General features: G+C 36.5%; 1 long non-coding RNA gene across 1 annotated transcript in view; it reads left to right on the top strand.

The window, feature by feature from the left end:
- Window positions 1–854: 854 nt before the first annotated feature.
- The window catches only part of LOC122351998, a 163,454-nt gene continuing 147,957 nt past the window's right edge, over window positions 855–16,351 (top strand). The window contains exon 1 of the long non-coding RNA XR_006251827.1: window positions 855–1,148. This is a non-coding gene — a long non-coding RNA (uncharacterized LOC122351998). The remainder of the gene's footprint in view (window positions 1,149–16,351) is intronic.

Below are 16,351 nucleotides of genomic sequence, written 5' to 3'. Positions count from 1 at the left end.
TTCGGTCACTTTGTACTTTGTTTTATTTGAAAAAGTGATAAAATGAGAGTCACGTCCAGCGGTAAAGATTTCTCTGTGAGGGCACCTGGGTTCAAATACCAACCTTACCTATTGGTCAATAACCATAACTTATAAATATGGCAACAGAACAGCAGATAGCTGTTGGGGAGTAATTGTAGAAACAGAAAAAAGAAATAAAACATGTCTTTGTAAATATTGCATTCCCGTCCAAGTCAGTGAATTGGCTAGTGCTGTGGCTGTCAGAGCTCAAAGACATAATGGATACACTGTCAAATAAAACTGAGATTATTCATTGTCAAATGGCTAAGCGAAGTAACTAAATAAGCTCTGTCTGTTTTTTCTGTCAGCTGTCTGAAATGTAGTGTGACAGCAGTTATCCAGAAAAGAGCAGGTTCATGTTTGCAACACAAATAACAAGTACACTGAACTGGGAACAGTTCTGGAAATGCATGTAGACTATATCGCATGGATTTTTATTTTTCTTATTTTTTTGCAAAGACATGCAAACTGATGTTACTAATGAGTATTTGTATGTTGTATAAAGATCATGTTTTTATGAGTTGGATCATGTTTCTGTTAAGACTAGTTGATACATTTTCTATACATAATAACATAAACGTAAAACAAAAAGAAAATGCAGTATGAGCCTAAGCGTCGCTTTATTTCAATATCTGAAATTTTAAATATATATTAATGAAATATTTAAAAATCTGCCTCAACGATAGCTCTACTATAGACAGACGTCATCACGTGACGACGCAAAGAACTGGTGAATCAGATCATTTTATTTTATTTTTTAAACTTTTTTTTTTAAATGAACTGTGCAAAAAGGATTTATTTCGCTGGAAATTATAATGGATCGTTCTTTGGAAACGCTTCTCTTCAGTGAATCGATCAAACGGCTCGGTTCCCGGTTTGCATCGTTTCGCGATTCAGAGTGATTCAACTCGGGCGGCTCGAAAAGAGTTTGACGCTACCGAGCGTGATAGGAAACTTCGAGAAGGATAAAGAAGCGCATTGAACTTATATACAGTTTGCTTGAAAGCGAACCTACAAGTCCACGTTTTCGTTTCCCAGCGATGAAGATTCATTGGGACCAACACGCGCACGTGCGTCCTCTAATGCAGGTAGGCTATGATAATGCTACATTTATAATGTTTGTTTACATTCTGCATTTAGATAGGGCATTGCTGACACTCTAATTGTTGTCGTAAGATTATGTGATTTAAATATTTTATGTTGTCAACTCATCGTGACCCCGTCGCCATTTTAAACAGACTTGTCTAGTAACGTTATCTCTCCGTTTTCTCTTCTTTTCTATTTTGAGTGTTAAATGTAAATGCGTTGTAAATTTAACCATTTTTATGTAGACCAGAGGTTTTCAAACATTGTGTTGGTGGAGATCCCAGATATGCGATGGGGATAAAATAAGTGTTGAAATGATTTACTGACAGTTAAAATGTTCTCTTAATGAAGGTTGGGTGTATCGGAGAGTAAGGTTTCATTTGTGTTCATTTTGCATAAAGCAGTGCTTTTGGCAGTTCATATTGTTCTAAAGCAGTTTTGCAAATACCAGCTTGTGTGACAAGACTTTCTCCAACATTTCTTATTATAAATGTGAAATTATTGCATTAAATAAATAAATTTAATTAACACGTTAATACATGGACTTGGAAAGCCCTAAAAATACATTTTGCAAATTTTCTTTCTCTCTCTCTCTCTCTCTCTCTCTCTGAGGCCTCCGGGGCCCCGGTTTGAAAACCCTTGTTCAGACAACCGGTGACTAGTCGAATTTTAAAATACGCAGTTTTGCACATCCCTAATTTCAATATCCTGACACTTCATCAATTTCCTATTACAGTCTCTTTCTAGTTTTCTTTTCATACACCCACTCTTTTCCTGAGTATTTTCAGTGGTTTTTCCACTCATTTTTTTGGCATCTTTCCTCTCACGGGGGCAACTTGACAATGCGGCCTGTGCCAAGAACAAGAGAATGAGAAAGAGAGCGGGACTCCGGCAGCATTCATCTGTGATAATTAAAAGTCATAAATCTGTGATGGGTTTTGGCTATAGGCCTTTAGACCTGATGTTCTTCAAAGAGACGTGGAGACAGACCTCAAACACGGATGACACAGACACTTCACTATTGATTTTAAAGGCTCTTTGAAGTCTAAGAGATGCGGTCCCATAATGGAAGAAGGAAGTATATTTTTAATGTCTCGTCCCTCCCTCTCTGGCTTTAGGGGGTTGAGATTTCTAAGTTTCAGTCATGGAGAGGGAGGGAAAGGATGAAGCGAGGGAGAGGGCTGAAAGACAGGGCCTCTTTGTTTACACGAGGGCACCGGGGTTGAACTGACGTGTGCATTCATCTTTAATGTTCACGCTTAAAATATGAACCTGCGAGGACCGTGTTGACAGACACGCACCTACCTTCTCACTCGCACTCTGTCTTTTTTTTTTCTTCTTTTTTCTTCTTTTGTTTCACACTTGCGTTGCTGTGCTGCTGGGTTGGACTGAGGGATTACAGGCGTCTGCTGGTTGGAAGAAGCGGAAAGACATGATAAATAGAGAAAGGAAAAGAGTGACAGAAACAGACCTGAAATAACAATATAAATAACTGGATTTCCACCCTATGTCATTTCCTCTCAAGAGTTTGGACCGTTTCTACAGCAAATGCTAATTTATCAATATAAACACATTTCCGAGCAGGTACCGTATAAAATAAAAAATTTCTCCTGAGGTCTCTTGTGCGTAAGACATTAAACAAGCCAGTATTATTCAGTCATACATGAATAAGTGTCAATGAAATGAAATGTCAACAGTTAGATGCGTTTTTATTTTTTTAAAGCAAAATTAATTTGTACCTTTTTCTTTTTTAGATATTATATATGGTATATATATATATATATATATATATATATATATATATATATATATATATATATATATATATATATATATATATATAAGAAACCATTTTTTTTTTTGCTTGCAGTGTATTATATAATTGAATGGAAAATAGTGAGTAACGGTAATACATTTAATGATTTATTTCTTTAGTCACAGCTCTTTTGCTGTAAGTTTTTGCGTGTTTTTACTGAAGTTCTAGTAAAACATATAGTTTTCTTAGTTTTTTTTCTAATATTTTTATATCTTGTTTGTTAAATTTCAACTTTATTTAGTAATTATGACCCATGTCATGTTTTGCAAAGAGGCTGTTGCTGAAGGGTCAGGCAGTTGCAAACTATACTGGACTAAATGTGCAAACACTGTATTTTTTGCTTGTAATTATGATGATTGCATCTAAGTTTTAAAGGGAAATCCACCCCACGATCAAAATGATCGTAGCGTTCCCAAACTGCACGACTTGCTTTCTTCTGAGCATCACTAAAGTCAATTTTAAGGACAGCGGGAACTGAGCAACATCGGAGAGCGCTGACTTCCAATGTGTGGACCAAAAGATATTCGGGTTTTTCCTCTAGTTGAAACAAAGTCGAACCGTTTTGTACCCCCAAGTAAATGATCTCTTTTTGAATGATATGAGAGTGACTATTTGTTTTGGGGCTAAACCGTAAAGACGGTGGTCTGTTTAATAGTTAGAATCAGACGACGAGTGTAATAGTTTTACTGTAAACTCGAGTAACATTTCAGAGAATCAGAAAAACCCGAGAAATAAAAAATAAATCTATTTGATTTGATAATATTAGGTTCGCTTCAGCAGCTTTAGGCTGTTTGTGGTTGACTTTGTAGCAACTTGACACGTTCATTTAGGCTGCGCGGTGACAGGTGTGCATTTATCTGCATTTTACAACAGCTTTACGTATCAGAATTTAGTGCCAAAATTCCCAGTTTTATAATGAGCATTCTGACATAGGCCTCATACAGTAATTAACCCCCCATAGCACCCGAACAAAGCCCTGTTAATGCCCCCTGGGCCAACAGAGGGTGTGCGGCATGTGTGTCTGACAGAATGGGGTGATAATGATGTTGAGGAAAGAGCTGCTGTATCTGTCTGCTGCGCTGTCTGTTAAAAAGCGCATCTCTCCGGGGTTCCTTAAAGCATCGGTATATAGATGGTTTTCTAAAGAACCATAATGCTTGAAAAGATTCTTTAAAGGCATCGGAATATGAAGTTTTTTTTTTTTTTTTGTTGAGATGTATTATCCATTGGATTCGAGCCGCTTGTCTATGACTCACGCACATACAGATACTGATAAAATGCGTTTTGCTCTTTGTCCATTGACTTTTCTTTAAAATCGTCAAATGCGTTTAGCACATTAAAGTGCCTCTTAAAAGTAGCAAGAGAGGGAAAAGGATATTCATTTGTCTGCTCTCTGCATTACTGTAATTAGGAATGTTGTGAAAGCTGACATTATTAACAGCGCCACATAAAATAAGCAGTTCCAAGCGGGCCTTGCTGCCCTAGCAGTGAAGCCTTAAAATAGGATTTAATAGGAAGTGTATTTGCAAACATGCTATCAAATAATAATATAGTTATCCTAAAACACGTACCCTGTCTGCCATATTTCTCTGTTTGATTGAAATGAACAATTTAATTTTCAAATAACACATTTCTGCAATTCACGTGATTGAATTAAATGTGAGAAATGTTCATGTAGAGCAATTTTTGTGATAGCTATGATATATTACAGTTTCTGTAATAATAATTCTAAATGCATTGTCAGCATGAACGCATTGGAAATATTATTTTAAGGATTTAGACTGACTTTTTTTTTTATTGAAATATTACGTTTTCTTAAATTTGCACACTCTATATGTAAAGGTGATGCATGTTTTATTTATATATATATATATATATATATATATATGTGTGTGTGTGTGTGTGTGTGTGTGTACTGTATATATTATATGGTCATTGTTCATATTGTCATACACTATATTATCATGTATAGGTGGGTAAGGGAAAGAGAGAAAATGTCTTTACTTGTCAACCCTAAACCTAACATACTGAAAAACTGACATGTTAAATATAAAAACAGATATTATAAAAAAAAAAAATAAAACAGCTGGTTCATATATACGGATATAGCAGTCATATGTTGCTATTAGGACTGTGATAACTTACCAGCCAAAAACATCCATCAAGGTGAAAATGGAAAGATTTATTTGTATTCGACCGCTCTGAAGCTGTGATTGACTGATTTGTCCGGTGGTCTGGTCGGGGTGTTATTACTTGTCAGGGCATTGTTAACTGTCCCTGTGAACCGGGACTTGAATTAGTCAGCTTATGGGAATTCATAACGACTCACGAGGTGCATTCGAGTGAAAGTAATTACAAACAAACACTAAGAGCTCAAATAACAACCGCAGCAGTCCGGACGCCTTTGACGAAAGGTGTCAACCTAAGGTCTGTGTGCTTTTCTATTAAGACGTCACAGATTTTTCCATTAGTTTTTTTCTGAATAGCCCGGAGGTTGAACAGATCTTTATCGCTTCAATCATTTACAATTAGTTGAAGTTAAAGACAACCATTTCATTTCCCTTTAGTTCTGTCTTTATCTTCCCATCAGAGCGTGTGCTGACGTGAACACATTCATTCCACTGCCACGCGGAAAGTCCCGTATTCAATCTCAGATTCTTGCACTTGCTAATCATCTGTTAAACATGATGTAATTAATCTTGATACTAGATAAGAAGTTTCTTTGCTTTATCAAGAGGGGGCCAGGTATGCTCCTCACAGGCATCAGTGGGACAAATGTAAATGTGTCATGAAAAAAATTGGTCATGTTTTTAGCTTCATTAATAAATAAATATAAATATATATATATATGTAATTTATTTTTATTTATTTATTTATTTTTTAATTTTTTATTCTAATTAATTATTGTATAACCAGACAATTAAATATGTTCCAATTTCAGAAAATTGCAAACCTCATAATTTTATGTTTGACCTCCTTTACTATTTAGTTAAGTAGCTTATTTCACTGACAGGGAACAAGTCTTTTTTTCAGGCCTTGTGTTCTACCTTATTATAGAGAGTTCCTTGCGCTTTCATTTCAGTTCATCTTTTGGCTTCTTTTCATGTGAAATCAAACATAAAGAAAAAGAGACAGGTGGGGGTGTTTCATGTTCTGACTTTCTGTTCTTATCACTGGATATGGTTTGGTTATCAATAGTCCGTCCACCATGCGTGACCCGCTGGCAGCAGCTGGAGAGAACAGAACAAACGAGCCTCTCATTTCAGCCTTTTATCTGATCTGTCAGCTGCTGTTAGGAACAATCATTTTATTTTTCTAGTAATTATCTTCCAACGGTAGTTTAGACCTGGAGGGGCGTTAAATAGAAAACGTATACCAATTTGATGGATTATTTATTTATTTGCAATTAAATGAATTCATAGTTGTACATTCATTTTGGAATTAATTATATACTATTACAGTATTTATTAATTTTCTAGTAACTTATTGCCAAACACCCTATTTGTTTGGATTTTTTTGATGAACATACATAAAATGGATATATAAACACATGCCTCAACTATTTATATATGTTCTGTCAATTATAAAATTTTGAATTATTTAATTTTTAAAAATTAAGTCTATGGTTAAGTAATTTTATTGTGTGTGTTATTTTTAAATAATTTTATTCATTTACTTTTTCTTTAAAATTTTCATTTTTTTCATTTTATAATTTTTATTTTTTTATTTTTATTATTTTAGCACTTTGTTGCTAATGCACCAACATTTCAATTCAGCAATTAAGCTCTAAATTCAGCTTTAAATAGTTAAAAACAGCTTAAAATAGTTTTCGTTTAAAGTAAAACCGCCATAGAAAATACTGATTCAAGGTCAAGGTGTTGTTTAGTGTCTCCAATAGGAGAAATTTGACCTTGACTCACCCTTGTCTTCCAAACCTTTATGAGTTTAGTCCATACAATTGAAGTCAATTAGCTCTAACGTTATATTAAATGTAATATTATTTTCCTTTGTGTTACATAGAAGAAAGCAAGTCAAGTTTGGAACTGGCATGAAGAAATGGCCGTTTTTGTTTTTGTGTGAACTGTGTTTTTTGCCCGACACACTTTTTAATCAGCAGCAGAATGACCCCTCTACCCCTGAAGTTCAACAGCAAATTGTTCCCTGGCTAATATTTGTCTGTTAAGAAACTTTTTCACAAGCACAAATTTACATAGCCTACCTTTTTTTTTTAAATTTACCTCGTGGGCAAACGTGTTTGCGTGCGGCCGCGTGTGTGCATACTTGCGGCCGTTTCCTTTAAAGCGCCGAATACTATTAAAAGGCAGTTAGAAACAGATCCTCATCTCAAAAACATGCAGAGCGGTTACTTAGCCGGTGTGTGTAATGACTTGTTGGATTCCCCTTCTGTTGATCGTTGCCGTTCTCAGTTTAGCCTTGAAGCTAGATGCCTGCGCCCGCACACAAAGACGTCCAGGAATGCGGCTGTATGAATATTATGGCGGTATGGTTCAGGAAGAGTCATGGGGGAAATATGCTGCTCTTTGATGCTTGTTTAATCCGTCGAAGAAACAAATACAAACGCGTTATTGTGCAAGTAACACCTCTGTCTGCTCCCTCCCGAGGCTTCACTGCGGACGATCCATTGCACATCGGACGACCTTCGCGAATTGCGACGAACGCCTTTATATTTTAAAACGTAGGCCGGTCTGTTAAAATTCTAAGCATGCGTTTTCGACAATTATCGACAACTTGCGCTGACCTCTCTAGGCCAGGAAAGTTTGAGCAAGTTTAAGGTGCTTCTGCGCACCCTGTTACACAGTAACCTAGATAAACAGAAGAAAGAATTTCTCGCTTGTATCACTAATATGTGCAAAGAAACTGACACGAACCTCTTTGTACTTGTGCACTTTCATGTTTGCATCGGCAGACTGGCTCAGGGGCATGCTTTGAAAACACAGAGTAAGCTTTATATCTAGTGTGCAGTCATGTTTTCACACAGTATCACTACAATTCAGCAAGTGATTTATTTCCCTTTGAGGAAAAAAAGTTTGAATGAGCTTGCCTGCAGTGGATCTGGACTGTGGATGCATCGCAGGTTGCTTTTGTTGTTTGTGGTAGATCTGCCCAGCTAAGCATGCTGTGTGTTAGCTCGTCCAACCAGTTCACCCGTCTGTTTAATCAGTCTTATCGTGACACATCATCTCACTTTTTTTTCACAGTTAAAGATCTGTTAACATTTTATTTACCTGCCACTGTATTGTAATCCAAGCATCGCTAAGAATTGCAGTGTGACAGTTTACTGTATAACAATATGTTTGGTGCTGATTCCAGTTCGTTTTAGCTTTTTGTAGTTTTAACTTGAATGGCGTTTAACGGTATTCCTGCAAATAAACAACATTTGAAACTTGGTATTATCAGTCAAAGCTTGAAAAGTTGTTTTTAATGTTCTTGAAAAAAGCCTGCATTTACAAAAGCACTAAAGCATTGTGTGAAATTATTACAATTTAAAATAGCAGTTTTTGTATTTGTAAAGGTCGTAAGGGTTACACTCCAAAATGAAAAATTTGCCATGAAGCACCCGTTCCAACCAGTAAAAAACACAATACTCCATAGAACGCTCCATCTGACATCAGTGGTTCAACCGTAACGTTATGAAGCGGTGGCAGGTCTTTTTGTATGGAAAGAAAACAAAAACAACAACTTTATTCAACAATTCAGCACCACAAGTGATTAATGTGGGATGGAGTAACCCTTTAATATATTTTGAAAATCTGATTTATTTCTGGCAAACAAAGAATAATTTTCAGCATCATTATTCCAGTCTTCAGTGTCACGCGATCCTTCAGAAATGATTCTAATGTGCTGAACTTCTCAAGGAACTTTACTTAATATTATCAATTTTAAAAGTAGTTGATAGCCTGATATTTTTGTAGAAACTACGATTCATCATATGATTCTTTAAAGGTTTTCCTCTAAGGTCCATGTTGGTAAATTTTACTTTACTTTTGGATTGGCAGAATCGGACATAATTTGTTTCATCCCCTTGCCATAAATAAGTTGACTAATATAGATGACCAACGCAGTATGCACTGACCCGTCCTACAATAACGGCTTCTGTGCAAAGCCTGAATCACGTTGTGACTGTATCACAAAACAATCTGCGCTACATAAACTGTGGTCAAACTCAAATGACCAGGGACCTTGTTAAAAATAAACTTCAGCCGCACTTTCCTAACATTACGGTCCTTCAGAAGGTTTGAGATGTCAGTGCTGTAACATAAGTTTACCGAAAGCACTGTTTTTTTTTATTCCTTGACGCGCTTTATTCTGTGCTTCTGGGAGACACATTAACATCATAGCTAATGCTTAAAAAAAAAGAAAAATGAAATATGAAAAGCAGCATGAAATCCTTCATCCAGTCCTACTAATTATCCTGACATGAGGAGGAACATAGCAGGATAATGACAGTGTGCGTTTTGATCTTTGTGATTGTGTGTGTGTGTGTGTTATAAAGACTGGAGATGGTCCAGAGAAAACAGGATTACGGTCCAGTCTCTATGGGATGTTAGTCACACATGCTGGAGTCAGTATCCAACCGTCAGAACCAGCACTGAAACTTTGGGCCGCTTCCCATTGGGCGAGTTCAGCAGAGTGTGTGTTTGTAAGTGCAGCTCAGAAGGATGGTTTGTATGCGTGTTACACGCAAGGTTTCGAGAGGCGCGTTGAGGCGTGTTTCTGTGCCATCTGTGGGTTCTGTTGTAATTAACATGTCAGATCTCTCTCTCGTGTTCAGTCTAGCTCGTGTGTGTGTACTCATATGTGGTAATTAAATGTTTTCTCACTGGATGAGTGTGCGTACGAGTGATAATTTAGACGTCGCGCGGTACACATAAGCAGCAATCATTTATGTGTTGGCGTGAACTTGTCTTCAATCATTAATGAGCTCGTTTGCGGGGAGTTTCACCAAACTTTGAGCTCTCTTAAAGCCGCAATTCAGGCAAAAAACTAAATTGTCATAATTTACTCACCTTCATGCGGCTCCACAATCCAAACCTGTGTAACTTTTTTTTTTTTTTTTTTTTGAGCTGGGCCTCAGGGGTGTAACGATTTACGCATCGCGTATCGTACAGTTCATGGCCATTTTCCAAATCATCAAAGTGATCATCCTTATCTCCTTGTTTGTGGAGACTTAAGTGAGCCGAGCGCGTGCGTGCCATTATTTAGTTGTTTGGAATGCACTTGATGGTGATTTCCTCTTTATAACGGTGAAAAGACATGTATGGCTTTGAAAGTGTGAAATCTGCTGACGCATATTGTGCTACGTTCGTTGTCATGGGAACATCCCAGCTGAAGATAATGAGGAAATTACATCGCTCACTTTGACAAGTGCGTTCCACACGACTAAATAATGAATGGCTTACTTAAGTCTCCACTAACAAGGGGATAGGGATGATCACTATGATTTGGAAAATGGACCATGAATTGTAGAATACGTGATACGCAAATCGTTACGCCCCTCCTAGGCCTATAATTCAAATTTTTAGAAGTAGATATGCACTTTATTTCAAAATATTGGTTAATAGCCATTATTAGTATTTATATTTTTGGTGGATCTAATTGTGCCTGCTCATTTTTCTTTTTTTTTTATTTAATCAAATTATTCATTACAATCTCTTTATATAAACAAATTAAGGCTTTGATTGTGTTTTATTTATTTATTTACAATTAGAGGCATCCACTGCATTTTAATAATCATCCAAACATAATACTGCATATCGTGAGCAGCTTTTTAAAATTGTGAAAATTTGAAGCAAAATCTGACTTTAGCTTTGTAAAATTATAAAAAAATGTATTGCACGATTGTCATGAGGTAACTCACAATTAATCACAACTTAATTGCACATTTTATCTGTTCTAAATGTACCTTAAATCCATATTTTTAACAATTTTAACAATAAATATTGTTTGCCTCTCTGTGCCCACATACTTTAATTTGATGCAGCTATTTTTGTTTTTCAATGAAACAGTTTTCATTGTTATATTTTAATGATTCTATTGTCGGACAATCGAATGAATATAAAAAAGTGACTAAAACGTATGAACATTATGCACTAAAATCCTGATTTTAATCGATGAAATCAAATACACATAAAATGAAGTAAAACAATAGCCGTGCTGTGGTGTGTGCATGTAAAATTAGAAAATCAATCCGGTGTAACTAAAAGTTTATGAGTTTAATATGCAAAGACAGGAAAGGAAAACAGATATCGGTGAAGATATCAATTCCAATACGTTCATAAAAATCCTCACCCCTAATTGCATTGTGATTTAATGAAAATCTTCACTCTTGACATTGAGGATTGCATTTTGCATTAGAAAAGTGAAGTATTTATTTTTTTTTAAATGAGTGACCTGCAGTATAGAACTACAGTAGAAAAAAGTCATTACAGGTTAGGAAATAACGTTTGAAAGTGATTAAAAACGAAACGTTGATATTTGGCTGATCTATTTCTTCAAATTCTTTCATGCGTTTGTGTCCTTCTACTGTCAGTCGCTGTCAAGGTTTCAGATGTAGACATTCAGATTACCATGTAGAGATGGTTTCTCCTTCTCATCTTCGTCAGGCCAGGTGTTACCTCAGTAATCTCTGTGTCTCTGAGAGCGTGATATATCGGTAAAGCTCTCTTTTAACTACAGCAACTGTGGAACTGGGAGTAACTAGCTGTCATAGTTTGGCGCATTATGAATGCTTTAGCCCTGGCCTAATAACTAGCTGTCAGAGTTGACCACCGGTATTAAGAGATCTGGCTACGACAGCGACTTTAGAGTTTTTGCACTGAATTATGGAGGCTATAATAGTAACCCTGTGTATCTTGGGGCTGAATATCCTCTTATTGACTCAATGTCAGATATGTTAAAAGTTTGAATGTGCCAGCAATAATAAAGAGTACCTTGGTACTGCAAGGTTCTGGGCAGATCTTCATTTGAACGCCATGCACTTATATTCACAATTCATCATTTTAAATAGCCACACTTATAAGTGTACTCTAAGTCTCTAAGAAGATTCTCAAAAAAAACAGCCCGATGTTATCATGCTTGCTTGAGGGCAAGTTTTACTCCACACAAGCGCTCACAAAGAGAAATATCTAGCTGATGAAATATTTCAGAGTTGAGAAAAACTAGAAAGTCTGTATTCACTATAGACATCTTAATGACTTTTCTGTGGCTTTTTAAGCTTATACTTATTCGAGGTGCTTAGGTTTTCCGTGACCGTGGGAACCCTGTGGATTGTTTCAGATGCGTTACATCAGTGTGATTGTATTATGAGTACTCCCGCTTCCTTATTTTGCTAGAAAATGAGCCGAGAGGTTTGATATTTATCTTCATTCACAGATGTACACACACATTCAAGAGCCTTCCTGCTTTGAAGTGCTTATCTCTGACCACAAACACAAAGAGCGCAGTGTTGCAGATCTGGGTGATTTTATTCTTGCCGATGTGAGAGAGGTTTGGAATAAAAGCAATGAGGAAAAGGAGAATATAGTTGACAGTCTGTTCATCTGATTAAACTCATTTATGTGAAGAATGCGCTGTTCTTGAGAGGACTTAAAGACAATTCTTAAAATGGCAACCATGTCTTATTTACTCTCTTATCTGTTGTAAACCTATTATGCTTATGATACATATCTTGTTTTGTAGCCTTTCGACCCTGTTGTACTTGCTTTGTTTGACAGTAACAGGACTCTGCGTCACCCCAGTCCTGTTGCGTTTCTGTACCGTCAGCAGAAATATGACTAGACATGTCTAGCCACATTTGCTATTCAAATATTGTTTGGGAGAAACTGAGTGCAAACGCTTTGATGCTCCAAAAAACTGCTTTGTTTTTTTGAGCAACTCGACATATCAGCTTCTGACTTGACCAGTAGTGTAAAATATGTATATATATATATTTTTTTTACTAATACAAAGGCCTAGATTTGTACCTCAAGGTTGTTGTTTTACCTCAAACTGTTGCTCTATGTTAGAAGTCAATTTGTAGATTTAGTAGAGTTATGAGTAAAATGACAAGAATAAGCATTGTATGCAGCATTGAGTAATGTTGTTTTTTTTTTTTTCCTTAAAGAAAAACACTGAAGCACAGGATACAGTATAGAATGGATTTGTGTGTATTTGTGTAGAGGTACATCTGTGTTTGGGAATGTCTTTGTTTCCATTACCAGCTTACCTAAACATCACACGACAATCTCACCATTAAAAACCCATTCCAACATCACGGGTGACGATTCTCTCTTTAACCTTTGACCTTTCCCACCGCTGTCACCGGGATCGCCGGGCACAGTTAGCATCCTGATGATAAGAACTCTCGCACTTAACATTTTTTTTTTGCAGAATGACGAGAAAATCGGCGAAGCTGTCAGTCATTTTCCTATTCCATGCTGAACAGCCAGACCGTTGACCTCTGACCTAAGAAACGGATCGCAGCTGCGAGTTGTTAGAAGGTTATTCAGTGGTTGCGTGTAGGTTATCAGCAGATTTAGTGCTGTATGGCAGACAGAAGCCACACACACGCACGCTAATGAGAGAGAGTTCAGTGAGAGAGTATGTGAGCGATAAGGGCAGAAGCTGTGAAGTTTGTTTACATTCACAGTGATGTTCTGTTTTAAACCTAATGAGCTGTCTACATAGGCAATATTCTACAGCATCGTAGCAGAATGATGATTTCACTTTTATTTACTGATATTTTGTGACAAAAAAAGAATAAAAAATCCATAAATCCTTTTTTTTTTTAATTAATTGTTGCATTATGAGTAGGGTTGGGTGATGTCTACAAAATTGGCATCGGACGATTTCTACAGTCAAGCATTGCGATTTTGCCCGAAGTGAGAATCCATACTCAGTAAGGCTCGGAAATACAAATAATGATTGCTAATGGTTGCCTCTTACAGTGCAGTACTTTAACATACCACATAAATAAAAGATGACTTGATGATGAAATGATTTGCAGATGCTAAGCACCAATGACAAACATATAATCTTGCAAAATGTTTGGTACTGACGATCCATAGGATAAATGGAGCATGTGCAGTCGCCAAATGTGAAAGTGTAACTAAAGAGTGATGGTGCATTCAAAAGCAGTTTTAATTCCAGGCATAACGGCGGCTCCCCGATGGCCCCCATTCATATGCAGTTTGATTCCCCAATGATAAAACTAGAAAGAAAGTATTGAAATATACAGGTTCACGATGGCCGCTCAACATCGTGTGATTTAATGGGAATACACATCCGTCTCAAATTTCGCATACGTGTGCAAGATTCATTCATCATTGTTTTAAGTTATATTGGTTTTATACTTTTTTTGAACTTAATAATGTTACGCTGTTGGCATAGCAACATGCTAACGTCAAGCTCCATTGACATCAAGCGCCAGTCCAGTTTGTTGGTCGCAGCCTTATGGCTTATGGCCAGATAAGTTGTTTAGCATGCTCTCTTATATGGCGGCTGTCTGTGTAGGCGGCAAGGCGGCTTGCTGGGTTTTGGAGCAGCGCTTAAATTTAATTCATAAAGTCATTGCGATGTGCGATTCGCGCTTTGTCATCTCCCTTATCTCGGTCTTCAGAGCTTTCATAAAGCCTTATCGGTTTCGGCTGTAATTTTTTCTTATCCTTCTATTGAGTGCGTTGCTCATATGTCTCTCAGAGCGTCTCATTGATATCCCACGATGCCGCAGCTGCTGCAGTCAGTAGGCGCTAGCAGGTAATCAAACCCTCTTTTGATAATGATAATAACAATCGTAGCTCTGTCATTCTGTTTGTCATGGTAACAATAGCGACACACAGAGAAGATCTTATCCGTGCAAGCTTCCCTTCTAAGCGGAGCGGAACAGAGCGTTTATCGTACACATCACACAGAAAACATTACACAACTTTGAAAGTGCAGTTGATCGGCGCTGTGGAGTGGGCTTATCTACAAACCAACTCCGATTCGGTCAGGTTTAGACGGAATTTGCTAAACGAACGGGCAAGAAAGATACTCGGGAGTCCAAAATGCATGAGTTGCAATGAAGTCACCTACATAAAGAGCCATTGGATTCTAAAATATCACAGGACGTAGCATTTAAAAAAAAAGAAGAATAGCAAAATTGCAATTCTCAACCATAACATAACACCAAAAGAAGTTTCTTTGTTTTAAATTGGTACTTGAGTGCAGGTGGCCCCTAAAAACATTCCTACATATTTTGATGCTCTTTATAATGCAGGTAAAGACAATTTGTCTAACTCCCATTAAAGTAAAGTTGTTTATATGCTCCATGCACAATAAAGGTCCGCTTTATCACTGACAAGCCAATAAACATCTTTCTTTTGTTTCCTACAACAGATTGCAGGTTAATATTCACCTCTATCCCAGAAAATTCAGTGCCAGAGCGAGCTGTCTGAACAAATCATACTGAATCGTGACCACTTTCAAAACTTTATGTAATCCTGTTAAATTTGGGGATAAAGGCATATTTGCAAATAAATATGGCTACTTCCAATGTTAAATATCTGATAGAAAGCACACAACATGATATATGGAAAAATTATTTCCAAACTTGTTAGGTGGCAATCTCCATATAACAAGGAAGAGTTTTTATAGTAATAGTTTATTAAGCATATTATATTCATTTATCTTTTAATTAATAAATGCTCATGTGACATTGTTGTGCTTTGTGGTCACCAAAAACTTTGTGGTGCTAAGTTATAACAAACAGCCATGAATGAAAACCTCCAGAGGTGTGCTCTAACATTCCTGCTGTCTTTCTATCATGCTAATCAAACGACAGAAGAGAAAGAGCTTCTCACTGCCCATCACTAAATCACTTTCATCATTTTAATAAGTTCACACTATGAGGAATATGCGGTGTTTTGTATATTTGATTACTTTATACAATGTATATACTGTAGCATTTCTTATTTGTTCTACTGTAGCTTTTTTTTTGTCCTATTGCTTGCAATTCATTAGATTTTTCTTAGTTAATTGCTGACTTTTTACTGGTCTTCATTTTAAGATATTGACACTGATGATAAGACACAGGCTATGATATTTCAAAACCTTTTATATCATAAAGACCGTATTAACAGTAAATCAATTATATAACGGGATATAAGGTTTTGGTCATGTCACCCAAAACTAATTAGTACTGTTTGTTTGGATAATGTTGTTGCAGTAAACATGTTTAAAGAATGGTAGAAAATGCAGAATCCACTCATAAAAACAGAATTCACAGTTTAATGAGGAATGTCACGGAATTTGACTTTTATTTTTAAATTAAAAATAAAAAGTGAGTCGTTATACTTAAATCACATTGCGATATGGACTAGTATCTATAAATATCAAAAGTCGATTCAAATA

This window comes from Puntigrus tetrazona, chromosome 9, assembly GCF_018831695.1.
Source record: "Puntigrus tetrazona isolate hp1 chromosome 9, ASM1883169v1, whole genome shotgun sequence".
In the NCBI taxonomy this organism is placed as follows: Eukaryota; Metazoa; Chordata; class Actinopteri; order Cypriniformes; family Cyprinidae; genus Puntigrus; species Puntigrus tetrazona.
This window is presented reverse-complemented; position numbering and strand designations above follow the sequence as displayed.